Raw genomic sequence first — 5,828 nt, forward strand, 5'->3', positions numbered from 1 at the left:
GCAGTACTATAAAATTCCCAGCCAAAAGATTCCTTCATTGCTGAAACGCTGTGTTGAAAATTTTAGCCACAAACAAAAAAAGCGGCTACACTGTTCTGTGTGCGTTATGAGAGATCTGATAATGTAACCATACGTGGATCCTATGCTGTGCTGACATAATTAAGAATCGGTGTAATAAGTGGGAGGTACAGCAGCTCTCTTACATCTCAGGCTGTGTGAAATTTTCGCCAAGCAATTAAATATCCTGTATGCTTTGCTAGATATGTATTCGACATGACATCTTCATGAAATGTCCTATTTTGATATGCACACCCACAAATTTAAATTCGGAAGCTTTTTCCAAAGGATTGGAACTTAAACCGTATGCCGAGCTTCTTGATATCCATGTAGCATCGGTGAACCCGATATAGGTGCCTCCGGTAGGATTGCAACTCGTACTACGCCTTCTACACCACACATCACTGAGAAATTGTCGTGACGATGTTATATGTGCCAAACGACCGTTGAAAATCTTGTGGATGAAAACGGATAACGCGGGCAGGAGTGCATGGCGATCGCGTACAGTTGTCGTCAATGGTTGTCTGCACCCGGTGCGAGACGCAACATGAATAAGTATTGCTTTAGATTTTAGACCGCCTGTATGAGGCTCTTTATTTTTCTTTCCTTTTTCATGCCTCAGCATAATATATGTATGTGTAGAGAGGTATATGGGACACCTGCTTGCGGGAACGGCGGCTCACCCAGATACGTTTTTTTTTTTCTTTTTTTCGTCCATGCTTGCGCACGCCAAGGCGAAGCGGCCGCACCGTGCCGTGGCGCCGAGCAGTCGAGCCGAGGCTTCTCAGTTAGCGTGTTCAGAAGAAGGGAGGGTTGGCGGCGCTCAGGTTTCTACCAAGCGTCCATGGTGTATGCCGCTCTTCCTACCCCCTTACGCTTTCACGCCTGGTGGAGGCGCGACTCGGGAACGCGGGCGGTCGCTCTAGCATTCGAACGCGCAGTAGAGTAGGAAAACAAATACTGAAAATAAAGAAACTACAGCTCTAAAGGCAGGCCTTCAGATTGTGCCTTGATAGCATGACCAACGCAAGGCACTTCGGGATATGAACTACGTCATCGGCTGAGGCTGCATTTTGGCGGGCAGATTCATTTCCGCGCGCGCCACCGCCTCGCCTCGTCGGCTCCTTGCTCGTCCGCATTGTGCGCTCACTTTTTTTTTTCTTCCAAAAAACAATGTCTTTGTCCGAAATCCAATGCTTCGTCACATGAAAAAAGAAGAGACAAATTCTTGTCAGCGGCGAGCACAAGAAAGCAAGAAAGAAGATATCCTAGTGGCTTTAAAAGCGACGAACTTTCAAGATGCAGCACATGGCGACCGAATCGAGGTATGTCCCATTTCCTTTAACGACGCTGAAAAGAAGACTTTTTTTTTTTTTTTGGTGTAATGAATGCTTTTAGGAGCTCTTTCGTTATTGTTACTGAATACTGAAGAGTGCGCCTCTTACCGCGATGCTGATCATTCATAACTTTGGAAAGCGAGGCTGGTTCCGCGTGCACTTCCCAGGGTCTGTAGGCAGCAGTTATCAGAATACAACAAGAGAGCTAGAAACGCATGTTATCTTTCTCACTGCAAAGTGCAGACTATGCTTGCATATAAATTAGGAAGGCTGTCGATCTGTATTCGTTAGTTGCCCTTCATCTCCGACGGGTTGACAAATAACTAGGAATTGTACTGAAAACTGACTGTGATGTTGCGACATGAACTTATTCTACAGTGGCGCTCACTTTCCTTTAGGTTTTCAACGCCCGCTTTGAAACATACGTGGATGTGCTGGAAAACTTCAGGTTTTTGGACGGCGATAAAATTAAACTGGTAACTGATGACATTCCACACGCTACTGAAGAGTGAAACTTCCCTGCGGAAACCAGGCAAGTGGTACAATCTCAAGCTTTAGTGGTTGCAGGATCACTCATGCAACGCCACCCGGCAGATCAGTATGTTAGCTTGGATATTAGTTTGGCTACCACCTAAGCGCCATTTCTTGCTCAAGTTTCTATTTAAAAGAAAAACATGGTTATTTCTTAATACATTATTTTTTTTTCGTAATATATATCAGGCGGTTTTGCAGTGCTCCCTCCTTCTTTCTTATTATTCGTTATTTTTTTCTGTTCACTGCAGGAATGAAGTATCTCTAACCATGACACCAGGATCGAGTTAACTTGACAATAAACATGGTAGTTGTGGAAGAGAATATTGGCTGCCTCCAGTCCCATTTGACCTACAAGTGGATATCGTCAATCTTAAATCAGGAGAGGTGCCCAGTCTTTGAAAACCAGAATTGTTTCATGGATAACGACGCACTTACGCACAATTGACTTGTAAGTATTCTTTTTCTCTGCTGTGAACGCTCCACCTAAAAAAAAATTTTTCTTACTGTACTCATAGGTACCCGGAAAACTTAGTCAGCAGCTAAAGCACTGGTTCTTGAGTACCCGGCCCTCAGAGACACCATTGGCACGGGCTATGTGAGTACAGTCCCATTTCTTGCTTTCTACTGAACAATCTGACGAATCCAGTCGATGCATTTTTTCAGACGTAAACGGTTTCCTTTTGTTTGTTCTCATGTGTATGAACAAAGCGTCTGAGTCTTAAGATTAATGCAGTGAAAACTGAAGACGATCTACGCTGCAGGTTTTTAAGTTTTACTCTGGGAAGCTGAATTTTTCCTCAGGACTCGTGGAAGGTCTGCTTCTAATATAAGATGGAAAACATGAGGAAGGCATTTGCCACCATTCCTGCTGTACTGAAAGCAAATAGGAAGTTTGGCAGAAAAAGGAACATTCAGGATAATATACCTGTGAAACGAGAATGCCTTTGGTGAATAAAAACTATACTTAATCTAATAAATATCACTTCTTACGAAGTCACTAAGTCATCCGTTTTGTATTTTATAGACTGCGAGTGCACCGCTCAGCACCGAAGATGTTGAAAATCAAACCATATTATTGCTGCTCATCTCGATTTCATGAGAAGGGAATTGAAAAGACGCTCGCCTGACTTATAAAAGCTGAACGACTCGATGAACAAGACTCACCTTTCCCAAAGAGTGTGGATCACCACCACAAATCCGTCTGCAGCCGAGGTTCTTGAAAGGTGCCCAGTACGGACAGTAGCTGAAAATAGTGAGTGTGAAATGCGTCGTAGTGTGCTGCCCGTTACCAACAATGATGTCTGGATGTCCAACTTGCGGGGCTTCTGTAAAAAAAATATTGCTTTGAATTTTTGTTGTTTGATTTCTCAATAGCGAGAGTCGAGTGTGTTTGCACTATAAAGTCACATATATTATCACCTGTTTTCAGCTCCACCAGAAGTTCGCTGCAATAACAGGCGTTCATTTAGAAGCAAAGCTGCTCGAAATAATGAATATACATGGGGAGAGATGCCTCCACCTTGCTAAGCTTCAACGCTCTGCCAAATTCATACTACGATAGCTGGAAGAGGTCCTCACAGAAGTGGAAGGAGATGCAAAAAATATGTATGTACTCGCGGGCTCGTCTCTGGTATTTGTCGGCTTGTTAATTAGTCTTTATAGCCATGTGAATTGCTGTGCTTATTATGCTCTGTGCGTGAACAGATACCTTTGCTATCGACATATTTCAGATATTACCAACCCTGGTTAAAGAGCAGCCTGTGTTTCTGAAGGGGCCGGTAAGAACTTGTTTGGCGTTTTTATTGTCCTGTGTTGGGCTCAAGGTACTCTATTTTCATGAATTCTGCCTCTCAGGATGTCTACCCTGCTCTTGTCTTCGAAGATGGGAATATATCTCTGCCGTCTTTGAAGACCTGAAGGTGACTGAGATTACTGGATTGTGAACGTCAAGTACTCGCCCAAAAACAAAAACACGTTCTCCCTTCTTGAACAATTTTGTGGACTGAAGAGTGCAGCCCCCTCCCCGCTGGTTATTCGCGCCATTTCAGCTATCGAGAAGCCATACGAAGACATTGAATAAGCGAGTCATTTCAGTGGAATAATTTCTGAAAAGTGATTTCTCAGTGCCACTGTCTGTCTGTCCACGCTTTGTGAAGCGGTGCATGCCCTACAGAGCAACGTAGCAAGCAAGGCTTATTAGTTTCTCCCAGGAGCATTTAATACTCGCGGTATATTCTATAGAGCTAAAACAGTATCATTTGATGAAATGCCCAGGTAAAAAGTAATAAAACAGTTAGCAAAAGTTGCTAGCTTATGGTTGTTCTTGCAACTAGGTTTCTTTTCGGGGGTGGTTAGTATCTGTTTGTAGTTAAAGGCTAGTACTGACAACTAGAGGAATCCCTGATCCAGTTCAGGGTACTAGCTTCCTGAATTAGTAACAGTTACTAACAACACTTTTACTGCCTACAGTTACCCAGAACCTAGAGAATGGTGTGACGAGCAGTCACTAGCTTTTATTTAGTAAGTGTTATCACCTTTTTTTTAAGAGTGGGAGTCGTGAAAAGTGCTGCTTTATTTTAAACAAACGACATACTTTGTTTCAGCGGAACAGGCGTAATGTCATAGAGGAATACTGAATTAAATGTACATGCTTACCTTGCAGTTGGAGCAGTTAAATTAAACTTGAACAATGGAACTCAAGCAATCGTACCTGCATCTGTTTGACAACTATGTAAAAGAAACAAGAAATAATGCTCTCGTGCTCTGTGCAGCTTTTTGGGAGAGCAGTGGTGGTGGTGGTGTGACTGGTGTCTATGGCGGGATTATCCTTACTCTGCTCTGTCGGCAATTCCTCGACCTGAGTACCTAAACTTGAACAACTTGTTTCTGCCACTGTGCGCTAAAGCCAGGGTTCTCGAAAAACTTGAGAGTCTTTTGTCACTGGTAGCCGCTGATTTCACCAACGCTCAGCGTGCTCGAAGCGAGAGACGTCGTCTAACAAAATATTGTTTCCTCAGCTTGTACAGGAGTGTCTCACTCCGTCACAAAATTCGTGAAGAGCGCAGCTATACGTGATGGTGGGTTCATATCAGATAAGTTAAGTTCCGGACGCGAAACTCATACTAGTATTACGTCGATAAAACAGCTGGTTCACTCAGCCGCAGCAAAGACAGGCGGCTGCAATTATAGAATCTTAGCGGCAACCTGCAGCTCTCTTGAATGATTTTTGAGATTGGTCCGTTAGGCGCCTTCATTGCCTTTACCCAAAGATGCTTCTCCAAACACCCGGTATCCCTGCTTTCAGCATCATTTACTGCATAAATCTTTTTATAAACTTTAATTTGGCTTCTGATCACGGCTGTAAATCTGAGTTTACGAAGGTGGCGCTTTGGGCTAGTTGGTATTACACAACGAAAATATACTACTGTTATGACCGTGCATGGTCCGCACTTGCGCGCACTATTGTTCGCCTGTGGGCATGGATATGTGCTGTGGATATGTGCTGTTGGTGCAAGGGCTCTAAGTGAGCCTGTTTCCATGAATCCCTTTGTGTGAGCCTGCTTTGCTTTGTCGAGACCCTGCAAATGCCAAATTGGCCCTGTTAAGGGAACCTCAAGAAAAGTGCATAGAAATGTCGCCCTGTGGGAAATAGCCGGAAGTGCTTTGTTCAACTGTTTAACCTTCCCGTCGAGAAGCGTTATTGGTCAAGTGAGGAATGCCTATTGTCCAAAGGCGACGACAGAGTGACACGTCCGCTGACGTACAGGACAAGAAAGGAGCATGACGAATACGGCCATTAGAGGAATTCCCGGGAATGCAGGGAAGATTTGCAATTGTCGGAAAGGGACAATGCTGGGAACAGTATGTGGCGCGCACGTGCACTTGGGTTTCTGAGAAGGA

At 44.0% G+C, this 5,828-nt stretch overlaps 1 long non-coding RNA gene across 1 annotated transcript; it reads left to right on the forward strand.

The window, feature by feature from the left end:
• The first annotated feature begins 2,188 nt into the window (after positions 1-2,188).
• On the forward strand, positions 2,189-3,071 carry LOC146206704 (uncharacterized). The gene is made up of 3 exons (XR_014703276.1): positions 2,189-2,376; positions 2,444-2,523; positions 2,953-3,071. It is a non-coding gene; the product is annotated as an uncharacterized LOC146206704 (long non-coding RNA).
• Positions 3,072-5,828: the final 2,757 nt, after the last annotated feature.

This window comes from Amblyomma maculatum, chromosome 1, assembly GCF_055883805.1.
Source record: "Amblyomma maculatum isolate TAMU_Amacu chromosome 1, ASM5588380v1, whole genome shotgun sequence".
NCBI classification, from domain to species: Eukaryota; Metazoa; Arthropoda; class Arachnida; order Ixodida; family Ixodidae; genus Amblyomma; species Amblyomma maculatum.